Source organism: Melospiza melodia, chromosome 3 (genome assembly GCF_035770615.1).
Source record: "Melospiza melodia melodia isolate bMelMel2 chromosome 3, bMelMel2.pri, whole genome shotgun sequence".
NCBI classification, from domain to species: domain Eukaryota; kingdom Metazoa; phylum Chordata; class Aves; order Passeriformes; family Passerellidae; genus Melospiza; species Melospiza melodia.
Genome location: NC_086196.1, coordinates 89018396 through 89037108, shown reverse-complemented (window position 1 = coordinate 89037108; position 18713 = coordinate 89018396).

Here is an 18713-nt window from a genome sequence, read left to right as displayed (position 1 = left end):
TTGTACAACTTTGAATTTACCCCAAGAGCTGAGAGAAAACTTGATCCTATACTTCAATCCGAGTTTCTTCTATAGTCCAACTTTGTTTCTCTACCATCAAGCTTCTCCTTTGTTGCTGCTCCAAGCCCCGTCCAAGGTGACCTTGAATACTTTCAGGGATGGGACACCCACAACTTCTCTGGGCAACCTGTTCCAGTGTTCCAGCACTCCCACAGTAAAAAAGGCCTTCCTTTCATCTAATATGTGTAGGAAATCATAAATCTAGGCATAGAAGCTTGGAGTGCAAATTTGAAATTCTTTGGATTTGAAGCACATTTTATATGAATACTGACTTACAGATGACTAAAAGATGTTGATGGGCATTTGAGCTGACAAGTTTTGAAAAAGTGCACGGAAATTAAAATTGAAACCACTAAAATTAAAAACTCCTTGCCATTTTCTTTTTCCTCTCCTATTCAAAATTGCATATGTCAGATATCAGTGCTTCATGCAAACCTCTCAGATGCTCTCAGAGAAAAAGCTTTTCTTTCAGACTAAGTTGCGGTTGACGTAGAACACTAGCAGGAGTGAAAGATTTTCTGGGCATCGGGGCAGCCCGTTCTCCTTGGATTTGTGTGCAGAATGCATTTTATCCAAACTGGAAAATAGATCCCAGCTCTGTTCTATTCATCATTCTTACTTGATCAGGCCAGAAGATTCTGTGAAAAGTAGCCTGTGGACCTTGAAGACAGCGCATGTGAACCAGATGAGAGGTGATAGAGAAGTTGAGAGAGAGAAGAAAGAGCATGAGGCTGAAACCAGAAAGTATTTCTCCACGTGATCATGGAAGATTGCAGGAGCCACTTGGTACTATCAAACCAGCCCAACTTGGCACTGGTGCCACCTTGGGTCTGGGAGCCATGTTGCATATCGTGCATTTTAAGGAGCCAGCTGGCCACACCCAGCCATATGCCCCCAAACACAAACCAAGGCCCTTTTCTCTGGCAAACAAAACTCAGCTGCCCTGCTTCTGGATGGCAGATTGCAGGAACCACTTGGTACTATCAAACCAGCCCAACTTGGCACTGGTGCCACCATGGGTCTGGTCACCATCCTGCCTATTGTAGCTTTTCAGGAGCCAGCCGGTCACTCTCAGCCATAGGCCCCGAGACACAAAACTCGGCCCGTTTCCCTGGCAAACAAAAGTAAGCTGCCCCGCTTCTGGATGGCAGATTGCAGGAGCTACTTAGTACTATCAAATCAGCCCGACTTGGCACAGGTGCCACCTTGGATCTGGGAACCATCCTGTGTATCGTGGATTTTCAGGGGCCAGCCAGCCACTCTCAGCCATATGCCCCCAAAAACAAACCACGGACCTTTTCTCTGGCAAACAAAAATCAACTGCCCCACTTCTGGATGGCAGATTGCAGGAGCCACTTGGGACTATCACACCAGCACAACATGGCACTGCTGCCAACTTGGATCTCGGAACAATCCTACGTATCGTACATATTCAGGAACCAGCCGAACACTCCCAGCCACAGGCCCCTAAACACAAACAAAGGCCCATTTCCCTGGAAAACAAAACTCAGCTGCCCCGCTTCTGGATGGCAGTTTGCAGGAGCCACTTGGTACTATCAAACCAGCCCAACTTGGCACTGGTGCCACCTTGGGTCTGGGAACCATCCTGCGTATCGTGGATTTTAAGGAGCCAGCCGGCTACTCCCAGCCACAGGCCCCCAACAAAAACCACGGCCCTTTTTTCTGGCAAACAAAACTTAGCTGCCTCACTTCTGGATGGCAGATTGCAGGAGCCACTTGGTGTAATCAAACCAGCCCGACTTGGCACTGGTGCCACCTTGGGTCTGGGAACCATCCTGCGTATCGTGGATTCTAAGGAGCCAGCCGGCCACTGCCAGCCACAGGCCCCCAAACAAAATCAACGGCGCTGTTCCCTGGAAAACAAAACACGCCTGCCAACTTTTTGATGGAGTTTGCAGGAGCCACTTGGTACTATCAAACCAGCCCGACTTGGCACTGGTGCCACCTTGGGTCTGGGAAACATCCTGCGTATCGTGGATTCTTAAGGGCCAGCCGGCCACTCCTAGCCACAGGCCCCCAAACAAAAACCTAGGCCTATTTCTCTGGCAAACAAAAGTAAGCTGCCCCGCTTCTGGATGGCAGATTGCAGGAGACACTTGGTACTATCAAACCAGCCCAACTTGGCACTGGTGCCACCTTGGATCTGGGAACCATGCTGTGTATCGTGGATATTCAGGGGCCAGCCGGCCACTCTCAGCCATATGTCCCCAAACAGAAACCTCGGCCCGTTTCTCTGGCAAACAAAACTCAACTGCCCCTCTTCTGGATGGCAAATTGCAGGATGAACTTGATACTAAAACCGCAGGCCGACTTGGTAGTGGTGACACCTTGGGCCTGGGAACCATCATGCGTATCGAGCATTTTAAGGAGCCAGCCGGCCACTCCCAGCAATATGCCCCCAAAAACAATCCACGGAATTTTTCTCTGGCAAACAAAATCAGCTGCCCCGCTTCTGGATGGCAGATTGCAGGAGCCACTTTGCACCATCAAACCAGCCCGACTTGGCACTGGTGCCACCTTGCATCTGGGAACCATGCTGCCTAGCGTGGATTTTCAGGAGCCAGCCGGCCACTCTCAGCCATAGGCCCCCAAACAAAACCCACGGCCCGTTTCCCTGGCAAACAAAATTAAGCTGCCCCGCTTCTGGATGGCAGATTGCAGGACGCACTTGGTAGTATCAAACCAGCCCGACTTGGCACTGGTGCCACCTTGGGTCTGGGAACCATCATGCGTATCGTGGGTTCAAAGGAGCCAGCCGGCCACTCCCAGCCACAGGCCCCCAAATACAAACAACGGCGCTTTTCCCTGGAAAACAAATCTCGCCTGCCAACTTTTTCATGGCAGATTGCAGGAGCCACTTGGTACTATCAAACCAGCCCAACTTGGCACTGGTGCCACCATGGGTCTGGTCACCATCCTGCCTATTGTAGCTTTCCAGGAGCCAGCCGGTCACTCCCAGCCATAGGTCCCCAGTCACAAACCTCGGCCCGTTTCCCTGGCAAACAAAAGTAAGCTGCCCCGCTTCTGGATGGCAGATTGCAGGAGCCCCTTGGTACTATCAAACCAGCCAAACTTGGCACTGGTGCCACCTCTGGTCTGGGAACCATGCTGCGTAACGCAGATTCTAAGGCGCCAGTCGGCCACTCCCAGCCACAAGCCCCCAAACACAAACAACGGCGCTATTCTCTGGCAAACAAAACTCCACTGCCCCTCTTCTGGATGGCAAATTGCAGGACGCACTTGGTACTATAAAAACAGCCCGACTTGGCACTGGTGCCACCTTGGGTCTGGGAACCATCCTGCGTACCGATCTTTTTAATGAGACAGCCGGTCACTCCCAGCCATATGCCCCCAAACACAACCCACGGCCCTTTTCTCTGGCAAACAAAACTCAACTGCACCGCTTCTGGATGGCAGATTGCAGGAGCCACTTGGTACTATCAAACCAGCCCGACTTGGCACTGGTGCCACCTTGGGTCTGGGAACCATCCTGCGTATTGTGGGTTGTCAGGAGCCAGCCGAACACTCTCGGCCACAGACCCCAATCAAAAACAACGGCCCGTTTCACAGGCAAACAAAACTCAGCTGCCCCGCTTCTGGATGGGAGATTGCAGGAGGCACTTGACACTGTGAAACCAGCCCCACTTGGCACTGGTGCCACCTTGGGTCTGGGAACCATGCTGCGTATCATGGATTTTCAGGAGCCAGCCGGCCACTCCCAGCCACAGGCCCCCAAACACAAACCACAGCCTTTTTCTCTGGCAAACAAAATTCAGCTGCCCCGCTTCTGGATGGCAGATTGCAGGAGCCACTTGGGACTATCACACCAGCACAACATGGCACTGCTGCCACCTTGGATCTGGGAACCATCCGTCCTATCGTGGATTTTCAGGGGCCAGCCGGTCACTCTCAGCCATAGGCCCCAAACACAAACCACGGCCCTTTTCTCTGGAAAACAAAACTCAACTGCCCCTCTTCTGGATGGCAGATTGCAGGAGCCACTGGGTACTATGAAACCAGCCCTACTTGGCACTGGTGCCACCTTGGGTCTGGGAACCATGCTGCGTATCATGGATTTTCAGGAGCCAGCCGGCCACTGCCAGCCACAGGCCCCGAAACACAAACAACAGCCTTTTTCTCTGGCAAACAAAATTCAGCTGCCCCGCTTCTGGATGGCAGATTGCAGGAACCACTTGGTACTAACAAACCAGCCCGACTTGGCACTGGTGCCACCTTGGGTCTGGGAACCATCCTGCGTATTGTGGGTTGTCAGGAGCCAGCCGAACACTCTCGGCCACAGACCCCAATCAAAAACAACGGCCCGTTTCACAGGCAAACAAAACTCAGCTGCCCCGCTTCTGGATGGGAGATTGCAGGAGGCACTTGACACTGTGAAACCAGCCCCACTTGGCACTGGTGCCACCTTGGGTCTGGGAACCATGCTGCGTATCATGGATTTTCAGGAGCCAGCCGGCCACTCCCAGCCACAGGCCCCCAAACACAAACCACAGCCTTTTTCTCTGGCAAACAAAATTCAGCTGCCCCGCTTCTGGATGGCAGATTGCAGGAGCCACTTGGGACTATCACACCAGCACAACATGGCACTGCTGCCACCTTGGATCTGGGAACCATCCGTCCTATCGTGGATTTTCAGGGGCCAGCCGGTCACTCTCAGCCATAGGCCCCAAACACAAACCACCACCCTTTTCTCTGGAAAACAAAACTCAACTGCCCCTCTTCTGCATGGCAGATTGCAGGAGCCACTGGGTACTATGAAACCAGCCCTACTTGGCACTGGTGCCACCTTGGGTCTGGGAACCATGCTGCGTATCATGGATTTTCAGGAGCCGGTCGGCCACTGCCAGCCACAGGCCCCGAAACACAAACAAAAGCCTTTTTCTCTGGCAAACAAAATTCAGCTGCCCCGCTTCTGGATGGCAGATTGCAGGAACCACTTGGTACTAACAAACCAGCCCGACTTGGCACTGGTGCCACCTTGGGTCTGGGAACCATCCTGCGTATCGTGGATTCTAAGGAGCCAGCTGGCCAGTCCCAGCCACAGGCCCCAAAACACACACAACGGTGCTTTTCCCTGGAAAACAAAACTCGCCTGCCAAACATTTGATGGCAGATTGCAGGAGCCACTTGGTACTATCAAACCAGCCCAACTTGGCACTGGTGCCACCATGGGTCTGGTCACCATCCTGCCTATCGTAGCTTTGCAGGTGCCAGCCAGCCACCCCCAGCCAGAGGCCCGTAGACAAATATTTCGGCCCGTTTCCCTGGCAAACACAAGTAAGCTACCCCGCTTCTGGATGGCAGATTGCAGGAGCCACTTTGCACCATCAAACCAGCCCAACTTGGCACTGGTGCCACCTCAAGTCTGGGAACCATCCTCCGTATCGTGGGTTCTAAGGAGCCAGCCGGCCACTCCCAGCCACAGGCCCCCAAACACAAACAACGGCGCTTTTCCCTGGAAAACAAAACTCGCCTGCCAAGTTTTTGATGGCAGATTGCAGGAGCCACTTGGTACTATCAAACCAGCCCAACTTGGCACTGGTGCCGTCATGGGTCTGGTCACCATCATGCCTATCGTAGCTTTTCAGGAGCCAGCCGGTCACTCGCAGCCATAGGCCCCCAGACACAAACCTCGGCCCGTTTCCCTGGCAAACAAAAGTAAGCTGCCCCGCTTCTGGATGGCAGATTGCAGGAACCACTTGGTATTATCAAACCAGCCCAACTTGGCACTGGTGCCACCTTGGGTCTGGATACCATGCTGCGTATCGCGGATTCTAAGGAGCCAGCCGGCCACTCCCAGCCACAGGCCCCCAAACACAAACAACGGCACTTTTCCCTGGAAAACAAAACTCGCCTGCCAACTATTTCATGGTAGATTGCAGGAGCCACTTGGTACTATCAAACCAGCCCTACTTGGCACTGGTGCCACCATGGGTCTGGTCACCATCCTGCCTATCGTAGCTTTTCAGGAGCCAGCCGGTCACTCCCAGCCATAGGCCCTGAGACACAAACCTCGGCCCGTTTCCCTGGCAAACAAAAGTAAGCTGCCCCGCTTCTGGATGGCAGATTGCAGGAACCACTTGGTAGTATCAAACCAGCCCGACTTTGCACTGTTGCCACCTTGGGGATGGGAACCATCCGGCGTATCGTGTGTTGAAAGGAGCCAGCCGGCCACTCCCAGCCACAGGCCTCCAATCAAAAACAACGGCGCTTTTCCCTGGAAAACAAAACTCAACTGCCCTTCTTCTGGATGGAAAATTGCAGGACGCACTTGGTACTACAAAAACAGCCAAACTAGGCAATGGTGCCACCATGGATCTGGGAACCATCCTGCGTATCGAGCTTCTTAAGGAGCCAGCCGGCCACTCCCAGCCATATGCCCCCAAAAACAAACCACGGAACTTTACTCTGGCAAACAAAGATCCGCTGCCCCCCGTCAGGATGGCAGATTGCAGGAGCCACTTGGTACTATCAAACGAGCCCGACTTGGCCCTGGTGCCACCTTGAGTCTGGGAACCATCCTGCGTATTGTGGATTGTCAGTAGCCAGTCGACCATTCTCGGCCACAGACCCCAATCAAAAACAACGGCCGGTTCACAGGCAAAAGAACTCAGCTGCCCCGTTTCTGGATGGGAGACTGCATGAGGCACTTGACACTGTCAAACCAGCCCCACTTGGCACTGGTGCCATCTTGGGTCTGGGAACCATGCTGCGTATCATGGATTTTCAGGAGCCAACTGGCCACTGCCAGCCACAGGCCCCCAAACACAAACCTCGGCCCGTTTCCCTGGAAAACAAAAGTAAGCTACCCCGCTTCTGGATGGCAGATTGCAGGAACCACTTGGTACTATCAAACCAGCCCGACTTGGCACTGGTGCCATCTTGGGTCTGGGAACCATCCTGCGTATCGTGGATTCTAAGGAGCCAGCCGGCCACTCCCAGCCACAGGACCGCAAACACAAACAACGGCGCTTTTCCCTGGAAAACAAAACTCGCCTGCCAACGTTTTGATGGCAGATTGCAGGAGCCACTTGGTACTATCAAATCAGCCCAACTTGGCACTGGTGCCACCATGGGTCTGGTCACCATCCTGCCTATCGTAGCTTTTCACGAGCCAGCCGGTCACTCCCAGCCATAGGCCTCTAGACAAAAACCTCGGCCCGTTTCCCTGGCAAAAAAAAGAAAGCTACCCCGCTACTGGATGGCAGATTGCAGGAGCCACTTTGCACCATCAAACTAGCCCGACTTGGCACTGGTGCCACCTCTGGTCTGGGAACAATGCTGCGTATCGTGGATTCTAAGGAGCCAGCCGGCCACTCCCAGCCACAGGCCCCCAAACACAAACAACGGCGCTTTTTCCTGGAAAACAAAACTCGCCTGCCAACTTTTTGATGGCAGATTGCAGGAGCCACTTGGTACTATCAAACCAGCCCAACTTGGCACTGGTGCCACCATGGGTCTGGTCACCATCCTGCCTATCGTAGCTTTTCAGGACCTAGCAGGTCACTCCCAGCCATAGGCCCCCAGACAAAAAGCTCGGCCCATTTCCCTGGCAAACAAAAGTAAGCTGCCCCGCTTCTGGATGGCAGATTGCAGGATCCACTTGTTATAATCAAACCAGCCCAACTTGGCACTGGTGCCACCTTGGGTCTGGGAACCATCCTGCGTATCGTGGATTCTAAGGAGCCAGCTGGCCACTCCCAGCCACAGGCCCCCAAACACAAACAACGGCGCTTTTCCCTGGAAAACAAAACTCGCCTGCCAACTTTTTGATGGCAGATTGCAGGAGCTACTTGGTACTATCAAACCAGCCCAACTTGGCACTGGTGCCACCTCTGGTCGGGTCACCATCCTGCCTATCGTAGCTTTTCAGGAGCCAGCCGGTCACTCCCAGCCATAGGCCCCCAGAGAAAAACCTCGGCCCGTTTCCCTGGCAAACAAAAGTAAGCTGCCCCGCTTCAGGATGGCAGATTGCAGGACGCAATTGGTACTATCAAACCAGCCCAACTTGGAAATGGTGCCACCTTGGGTCTGGGAACCATCCTGCGTATCGTGGATTCTAAGGAGCCAGCCGGTCACTCCCAGCCACAGGCCCCCAAATACAAACCACAGCGCTTTTCCCTGGAAAACAAAACTCGCCTGCCAACTTTTTGATGACAGATTGCAGGAGCCACTTGGTACTATCAAATCAGCCCAACTTGGCACTGGTGCCACCATGGGTCTGGTCACCATCCTGCCTATCGTAGCTTTTCAGGAGCCAGCCGGTCACTCCCAGCCATAGGCCCCCAGACACAAACCTCGGCCCGTTTCCCTGGCAAACAAAAGTAAGCTGCCCCGCTTCTGGATGGCAGATTGCAGGAGCCACTTTGCACCATCAAACTGGCCCGACTTGTCACTGGTGCCACCTCAGGTCTGGGAACCATCCTGAGTATCGTGGATTCCAATTAGCAAGACGACCACTCCCAGCCACAGGCCCCCAAACACAAAGAACGGCGCTTTTCCCTGGAAAACAAAACTCGCCTGCCAACTTTTTGATGGCAGATTGCAGGAGCCACTTGGTACTATCAAACCAGCCCAACTTGGCACTGGTGCCACCATGGGTCTGGTCACCATCCTGCCTATCGTAGCTTTTCAGGAGCCAGCCGGTCACTCCCAGCCATAGGCCCCCAGACACAAAGCTCGGCCCGTTTCCCTGGCAAACAAAAGTAAGCTGCCCCGCTTCTGGATGGCAGATTGCAGGATCCACTTGTTATTATCAAACCAGCCCGACTTGGTACTGGTGCCACCTCTGGTCTGGGAACCATCCTGCGTATCGTGGATTCTAAGGAGCCAGCCGGCCACTCCCAGCCACAGGCCCCCAAACACAAACAACGGCGCTTTTCCCTGGAAAACAAAACTCGCCTGCCAACATTTTGATGGCAGATTGCAGGAACCACTTGGTACTATCAAACCAGCCCAACTTGGCACTGGTGCCACCTTGGGTCTGGGAACCATCCGGCGTATCGTGTGTTGAAAGGAGCCAGCCGGCCACTCCAGCCACAGGCCCGCAGACAAAAACAACGGCGCTTTCCCCTGGAAAACAAAACTCGCCTGCTGACTTTTTGATGGAAGATTGCAGGAGCCACTTTGTACTTTGAAATCAGCCGAACATGGCTCTGGTGCCACCATGGGTCTGGTCACCATCCTGCCTATCGTAGCTTTTCACGAGCCAGCCGGTCACTCCCAGCCATAGGCCCCCAGACACAAAGCTCGGCCCGTTTCCCTGGCAAACAAAAGTAAGCTGCCCCGCTTCTGGATGGCAGATTGCAGGACGCACTTGGTACTATCAAACCAGCCCAACTTGGCACTGGTGCCACCTCAGGTCTGGGAACCATCCTGCGTATTGTGGATTCTAAGGAGCCAGCCGGCCACTCCCAGCCATATGCCCCCAAAAACAAACCACGGAACTTTACTCTGGCAAACAAAGATCCGCTGCCCCCCGTCAGGATGGCAGATTGCAGGAGCCACTTGGTACTATCAAACGAGCCCGACTTGGCCCTGGTGCCACCTTGAGTCTGGGAACCATCCTGCGTATTGTGGATTGTCAGTAGCCAGTCGACCATTCTCGGCCACAGACCCCAATCAAAAACAACGGCCGGTTCACAGGCAAAAGAACTCAGCTGCCCCGTTTCTGGATGGGAGACTGCATGAGGCACTTGACACTGTCAAACCAGCCCCACTTGGCACTGGTGCCATCTTGGGTCTGGGAACCATGCTGCGTATCATGGATTTTCAGGAGCCAACTGGCCACTGCCAGCCACAGGCCCCCAAACACAAACCTCGGCCCGTTTCCCTGGAAAACAAAAGTAAGCTACCCCGCTTCTGGATGGCAGATTGCAGGAACCACTTGGTACTATCAAACCAGCCCGACTTGGCACTGGTGCCATCTTGGGTCTGGGAACCATCCTGCGTATCGTGGATTCTAAGGAGCCAGCCGGCCACTCCCAGCCACAGGACCGCAAACACAAACAACGGCGCTTTTCCCTGGAAAACAAAACTCGCCTGCCAACGTTTTGATGGCAGATTGCAGGAGCCACTTGGTACTATCAAATCAGCCCAACTTGGCACTGGTGCCACCATGGGTCTGGTCACCATCCTGCCTATCGTAGCTTTTCACGAGCCAGCCGGTCACTCCCAGCCATAGGCCTCTAGACAAAAACCTCGGCCCGTTTCCCTGGCAAAAAAAAGTAAGCTACCCCGCTACTGGATGGCAGATTGCAGGAGCCACTTTGCACCATCAAACTAGCCCGACTTGGCACTGGTGCCACCTCTGGTCTGGGAACAATGCTGCGTATCGTGGATTCTAAGGAGCCAGCCGGCCACTCCCAGCCACAGGCCCCCAAACACAAACAACGGCGCTTTTTCCTGGAAAACAAAACTCGCCTGCCAACTTTTTGATGGCAGATTGCAGGAGCCACTTGGTACTATCAAACCAGCCCAACTTGGCACTGGTGCCACCATGGGTCTGGTCACCATCCTGCCTATCGTAGCTTTTCAGGACCTAGCAGGTCACTCCCAGCCATAGGCCCCCAGACAAAAAGCTCGGCCCATTTCCCTGGCAAACAAAAGTAAGCTGCCCCGCTTCTGGATGGCAGATTGCAGGATCCACTTGTTATAATCAAACCAGCCCAACTTGGCACTGGTGCCACCTTGGGTCTGGGAACCATCCTGCGTATCGTGGATTCTAAGGAGCCAGCTGGCCACTCCCAGCCACAGGCCCCCAAACACAAACAACGGCGCTTTTCCCTGGAAAACAAAACTCGCCTGCCAACTTTTTGATGGCAGATTGCAGGAGCTACTTGGTACTATCAAACCAGCCCAACTTGGCACTGGTGCCACCTCTGGTCGGGTCACCATCCTGCCTATCGTAGCTTTTCAGGAGCCAGCCGGTCACTCCCAGCCATAGGCCCCCAGAGAAAAACCTCGGCCCGTTTCCCTGGCAAACAAAAGTAAGCTGCCCCGCTTCAGGATGGCAGATTGCAGGACGCAATTGGTACTATCAAACCAGCCCAACTTGGAAATGGTGCCACCTTGGGTCTGGGAACCATCCTGCGTATCGTGGATTCTAAGGAGCCAGCCGGTCACTCCCAGCCACAGGCCCCCAAATACAAACCACAGCGCTTTTCCCTGGAAAACAAAACTCGCCTGCCAACTTTTTGATGACAGATTGCAGGAGCCACTTGGTACTATCAAATCAGCCCAACTTGGCACTGGTGCCACCATGGGTCTGGTCACCATCCTGCCTATCGTAGCTTTTCAGGAGCCAGCCGGTCACTCCCAGCCATAGGCCCCCAGACACAAACCTCGGCCCGTTTCCCTGGCAAACAAAAGTAAGCTGCCCCGCTTCTGGATGGCAGATTGCAGGAGCCACTTTGCACCATCAAACTGGCCCGACTTGTCACTGGTGCCACCTCAGGTCTGGGAACCATCCTGAGTATCGTGGATTCCAATTAGCAAGACGACCACTCCCAGCCACAGGCCCCCAAACACAAAGAACGGCGCTTTTCCCTGGAAAACAAAACTCGCCTGCCAACTTTTTGATGGCAGATTGCAGGAGCCACTTGGTACTATCAAACCAGCCCAACTTGGCACTGGTGCCACCATGGGTCTGGTCACCATCCTGCCTATCGTAGCTTTTCAGGAGCCAGCCGGTCACTCCCAGCCATAGGCCCCCAGACACAAAGCTCGGCCCGTTTCCCTGGCAAACAAAAGTAAGCTGCCCCGCTTCTGGATGGCAGATTGCAGGATCCACTTGTTATTATCAAACCAGCCCGACTTGGTACTGGTGCCACCTCTGGTCTGGGAACCATCCTGCGTATCGTGGATTCTAAGGAGCCAGCCGGCCACTCCCAGCCACAGGCCCCCAAACACAAACAACGGCGCTTTTCCCTGGAAAACAAAACTCGCCTGCCAACATTTTGATGGCAGATTGCAGGAACCACTTGGTACTATCAAACCAGCCCAACTTGGCACTGGTGCCACCTTGGGTCTGGGAACCATCCGGCGTATCGTGTGTTGAAAGGAGCCAGCCGGCCACTCCAGCCACAGGCCCGCAGACAAAAACAACGGCGCTTTCCCCTGGAAAACAAAACTCGCCTGCTGACTTTTTGATGGAAGATTGCAGGAGCCACTTTGTACTTTGAAATCAGCCGAACATGGCTCTGGTGCCACCATGGGTCTGGTCACCATCCTGCCTATCGTAGCTTTTCACGAGCCAGCCGGTCACTCCCAGCCATAGGCCCCCAGACACAAAGCTCGGCCCGTTTCCCTGGCAAACAAAAGTAAGCTGCCCCGCTTCTGGATGGCAGATTGCAGGACGCACTTGGTACTATCAAACCAGCCCAACTTGGCACTGGTGCCACCTCAGGTCTGGGAACCATCCTGCGTATTGTGGATTCTAAGGAGCCAGCCGGCCACTCCCTGCCACAGGCCCCCAAACACAAACAACGGCGCTTTTCCCTAGAAAACAAAACTCGCCTGCCAAATTTTGATGGCAGATTACAGGAGCCACTTGGTACTATCAAACCAGCCCAACTTGGCACTGGTGCCACCATGGGTCTGGTCACCATCCTGCCTATCGTAGCTTTTCAGGAGCCAGCCGGTCACTCCCAGCCATAGACCCCAGACACAAAGCTCGGCCCGTTTCCCTGGCAAACAAAAGTAAGCTGCCCCGCTTCTGGATGGCAGATTGCAGGAGCCACTTTGCACCATCAAACTAGCCGGACTTGGCACTGGTGCCACCTCAGGTCTGGGAACCATCCTGCGTATCGTGGATTCTAAGGAGCCAGCCGGCCACTCCCAGCCACAGGCCCTCAAACACAAACAACGGCGCTTTTCCCTGGAAAACAAAACTCGCCTGACAACTTTTTGATGGCAGATTGCAGGAGCCACTTGGTACTATCAAACCAGCCCAACTTGGCACTGGTGCCACCATGGGTCTGGTCACCATCCTGCCTATCGTAGCTTTTCAGGAGCCAGCCGGTCACTCCCAGCCATAGGCCCCCAGACAAATACCTCGGCCCGTTTCCCTGGAAAACAAAAGTAAGCTGCCCCACTTCTGGATGGCAGATTGCAGGACGCACTTGGTACTATCAAACCAGCCCGACTTGGCACTGGTGCCCCGTCAAGTCTGGGAACCATCCTGCGTATCGTGGATTCTAAGGAGCCAGCCGGCCACTCCCAGCCACAGGCCCTCAAACACAAACAACGACGCTTTTCCCTGGAAAACAAAACTCGCCTGCCAACTTTTTGATGGCAGATTGCAGGAGCCACTTGGTACTATCAAACCAGCCCAACTTGGCACTGGTGCCACCATGGGTCTGGTCACCATCCTGCCTATCGTAGCTTTCCAGGAGCCAGCCGGTCACTCCCAGCCATAGGCCCCAAGACACAAAGCTCGGCCCGTTTCCCTGGCAAAAAAAAGAAAGCTGCCCCGCTTCTGGATGGCAGATTGCCGGACGCACTTGGTACTATCAAACCAGCCCAATGTGGCACTGGTGCCACCTCTGGTCTGGGAACCATCCTGCGTATCGTGGATTCTAATTAGCCATCCGGCCACTCCCAGCCACAGGCCCCCAAACACAAACAACGACGCTTTTCCCTGGAAAACAAAACTCGCCTGCCAAATTTTGATGACAGATTGCAGGAGCCACTTGGTGCTATCAAACCAGCCCAACTTGGCACTGGTGCCACCATGGGTCTGGTCACCATCCTGCACATCGTAGCTCTTCAGGAACCAGCTGGTCATTCCCAGCCATAGGCCCCCAGACACAAAGCTCGACCCGTTTCCGTGGCAAACAAAAGTAAGCTGCCCCGCTTCTGGATGGCAGATTGCAGGAGCCACTTGGTATAATCAAACCAGCCCGACTTGGCACTGGTGCCACCTCTGGTCTGGGAACCATCCTGCGTATCGTGGATTCTAAGGAGCCAGCCGGCCACTCCCAGCCGCAGGCCCTCAAAACCAAAACACGGCGCTTTTCCCTGGAAAACAAAACTCGCCTGCCAAATTTTGATGGCAGATTGCAGGAGCCACTTGGTACTATCAAACCAGCCCAACTTGGCACTGGTGCCACCATGGGTCTGGTCACCATCCTGCCTATGGTAGCTTTTCAGGAGCCATCCGGTCACTCCCAGCCATAGGCCCCCAGACACAAACCTCGGCCCGTTTCCCTGGCAAACAAAAGTAAGCTGCCCCACTTCTGGATGGCAGATTGCAGGACGCACTTGTTACTATCAAACCAGCCCGACTTGGCACTGGTGCCACGTCAAGTCTGGGAACCATCCTGCGTATCGTGGATTCTAAGGAGCCAGCCGGCCACTCCCAGCCACAGGCCCTCAAACAAACAACGACGCTTTTCCCTGGAAAACAAAACTCGCCTGCCAACTTTTTGATGGCAGATTGCAGGAGCCACTTGGTACTATCAAACCAGCCCAACTTGGCACTGGTGCCACCATGGGTCTGGTCACCATCCTGCCTATCGTAGCTTTCCAGGAGCCAGCCGGTCACTCCCAGCCATAGGCCCCAAGACACAAAGCTCGGCCCGTTTCCCTGGCAAAAAAAAGAAAGCTGCCCCGCTTCTGGATGGCAGATTGCCGGACGCACTTGGTACTATCAAACCAGCCCAATGTGGCACTGGTGCCACCTCTGGTCTGGGAACCATCCTGCGTATCGTGGATTCTAATTAGCCATCCGGCCACTCCCAGCCACAGGCCCCCAAACACAAACAACGACGCTTTTCCCTGGAAAACAAAACTCGCCTGCCAAATTTTGATGACAGATTGCAGGAGCCACTTGGTGCTATCAAACCAGCCCAACTTGGCACTGGTGCCACCATGGGTCTGGTCACCATCCTGCACATCGTAGCTCTTCAGGAACCAGCCGGTCATTCCCAGCCATAGGCCCCCAGACACAAAGCTCGACCCGTTTCCGTGGCAAACAAAAGTAAGCTGCCCCGCTTCTGGATGGCAGATTGCAGGAGCCACTTGGTATAATCAAACCAGCCCGACTTGGCACTGGTGCCACCTCTGGTCTGGGAACCATCCTGCGTATCGTGGATTCTAAGGAGCCAGCCGGCCACTCCCAGCCACAGGCCCTCAAACCCAAAACACGGCGCTTTTCCCTGGAAAACAAAACTCGCCTGCCAACATTTTGATGGCAGATTGCAGGAGCCACTTGGTACTATCAAACCAGCCCAACTTGGCACTGGTGCCACCATGGGTCTGGTCACCATCCTGCCTATGGTAGCTTTTCAGGAGCCATCCGGTCACTCCCAGCCATAGGCCCCCAGACACAAACCTCGGCCCGTTTCCCTGGCAAACAAAAGTAAGCTGCCCCGCTTCTGGATGGCAGATTGCAGGAACCACTTGGTATTATCAAACCAGCCCAACTTGGCACTGGTGCCACCTTGGGTCTGGATACCATGCTGCGTATCGTGGATTCTAAGGAGCCAGCCGGCCACTCCCAGCCACAGGCCCCCAAACACAAACAACGGCGCTTTTCCCTGGAAAATAAAACTCGCCTGCCAACTTTTTGATGGCAGATTGCAGGAGCAACTTGCTACTATCAAATCAGCCCAACTTGGCACTGGTGCCACCATGGGTCTGGTCACCATCCTGCCTATCGTAGCTTTTCAGGAGCCAGCCGGTCACTCCCAGCCATAGGCCCCCAGACAAAAACCTCGGCCATTTTCCCTGGCAAACAAAAGTAAGCTACCCCGCTTCTGCTTGGCAGATTGCAGGAGCCACTTTGCAGCATCAAACTAGCCCGACTTGGCACTGGTGCCACGTCAGGTCTGGGAACCATCCTGCGTATCGTGGATTCCAATTAGCAAGCCGGCCACTCTCAGCCACAGGCCCCCAAACACAAACAACGGCGCTTTTCCCTGGAAATCAAAACTCGCCTGCCAAATTTTTGATGGCAGATTGCAGGAGCCACTTGGTAATATCAAATCAGCCCAACTTGGCACTGGTGCCACCATGGGTCTGGTCACCATCCTGCCTATCGTAGCTTTTCAGGAGCCAGCCGGTCACTCCCAGCCATAGGCCCCCAGACACAAACCTCGGCCCGTTTCCCTGGAAAACAAAAGTAAGCTGCCCCGCTTCTGGATGGCAGATTGCAGGAGCCACTTTGCACCATCAAACTGGCCCGACTTGTCACTGGTGCCACCTCAGGTCTGGGAACCATCCTGCGTATCGTGGATTCCAATTAGCAAGACGGCCACTCCCAGCCACAGGCCCCCAAACACAAAGAACGGCGCTTTTCCCTGGAAAACAAAACTCGCCTGCCAACATTTTGATGGCAGATTGCAGGAAGCACTTGGTACTATCAAACCAGCCCAACCTGGCACTGGTGCCACCTTGGGTCTGGGAACCATCCGGCGTATCGTGTGTTGAAAGGAGCCAGCCGGCCACTCCAGCCACAGGCCCGCAGACACAAACAACGGCGCTTTTCCCTGGAAAACAAAACTCAGCTGCCCTGCTTCTGGATGGCAGATTGCAGGAACCACTTGGTACTATCAAACCAGCCCAACTTGGCACTGGTGCCACCATGGGTCTGGTCACCATCCTGCCTATTGTAGCTTTTCATGAGCCAGCCGGTCACTCTCAGCCATAGGCCCCGAGACACAAAACTCGGCCCGTTTCCCTGGCAAACAAAAGTAAGCTGCCCCGCTTCTGGATGGCAGATTGCAGGAGCTACTTAGTACTATCAAATCAGCCCGACTTGGCACAGGTGCCACCTTGGATCTGGGAACCATCCTGTGTATCGTGGATTTTCAGGGGCCAGCCAGCCACTCTCAGCCATATGCCCCCAAAAACAAACCACGGACCTTTTCTCTGGCAAACAAAAATCAACTGCCCCACTTCTGGATGGCAGATTGCAGGAGCCACTTGGGACTATCACACCAGCACAACATGGCACTGCTGCCAACTTGGATCTCGGAACAATCCTACGTATCGTACATATTCAGGAACCAGCCGAACACTCCCAGCCACAGGCCCCCAAACACAAACAAAGGCCCATTTCCCTGGCAAACAAAACTCAGCTGCCCCGCTTCTGGATGGCAGTTTGCAGGAGCCACTTGGGACTATCAAACCAGCCCGACTTGGTAATGGTACCACCTTGGATCTGGGAACCATCCGGCGTATCGTGGATTTTCAGGGGCCAGCCGGTCATTCCCAGCCATATGCCCCCAAACACAAACCTCGGCCCTTTTCTCTGGCAAACAAAACTCAACTGCCCCTCTTCTGGATGGCAAATTGCAGGACGCACTTGGTACTACAAAAAGAGCCCGACTTGGCAGTGGTGCCACCTTGGCTCTGGGAACCATCCTGCGTATCGAGCATTTTAAGGAGCCAGCCGGCAATTCCCAGCCGTATGCCCCAAAAAGAAACCATGGACATTTTCTCTGGCAAAAAAAACTCAGCTGTCCCGCTTCTGGATGGCAGATTGCAGGAGTCACTTTGAACCCTACAACCAGCCTTACTTGGCACTGGTGCCACCTTGGATCTGGGAACCATCCTGCCTATCGTTGATTTTCAGGGGCCAGCCGGCCACTCTCAGCCATAGGCCCCCAAACACAAACCACAGCCCTTTTCTCTAGCAAACAAAATTCAACTGCCCCGCTTCTGGATGGCAAATTGCAGGAGCCACTGGGTACTACAAAAACAGCCTGACTTGGCACTGGTGCCACCTTGCGTCTGGTTACCATGCGGCGTATCGTGCATTTTAAGGAGCCAGGTGGCCACTCCCAGCCATATGCCCCCAAACACAACCCACGGGCCTTTTCTCTGGCAAACAAAACTCAGCTGCTCCGCTTCTGGATGGCAGATTGCAGGAGCCACTTGGTACTATCAAACCAGCCCAACTTGGCACTGGTGCCACCATGGGTCTGGTCACCATCCTGCCTATCGTAGCTTTCCAGGAGCCAGCCGGTCACTCCCAGCCATAGGCCCACAGACACAAAACTCGTCCCGTTTCCCTGACAAACAAAAGTAAGCTGTCCCGCTTCTGGATGGCAGATTGCAGGAGCCACTTGCTACTATCAAACCACCCGACTTGGCACTGGTGCCACCTCTGGTCTGGGAACCATCCTGCGTATCGTAGATTCTAATTAGCCATCCGTCCACTCCCAGGCACAGGCCCCCAAACACAAACAACGGCGCTTTTCCCTGGAAAACAAAACTCGTCTGCCATCTTTTTGATGGCAGATTGCCGGAGCCACTTGGTACTATCAAACCAGCCCAACTTGGCACTGGTGCCACCATGGGTCTGGTCACCATCCTGCCTATCGTAGCTTTTCAGGAGCCAGCCGGCCACTCCCTGCCACAGGCCCCCAAACACAAACAACGGCGCTTTTCCCTGGAAAACAAAATTCGCCTGCCAACTTTTTGATGGCAGATTGCAGGAGCCACTTGGTACTATCAAATCAGCCCAACTTGGCACTGGTGCCACCATGGGTCTGGTCAACATCCTGCCTATCGTAGCTTTTCAGGAGCCAGCCGGTCACTCCCAGCCATAGGCCCTCAGACCCAAATCTCGGCCCGTTTCCCTGGCAAACAAAAGTAAGCTGCCCCGC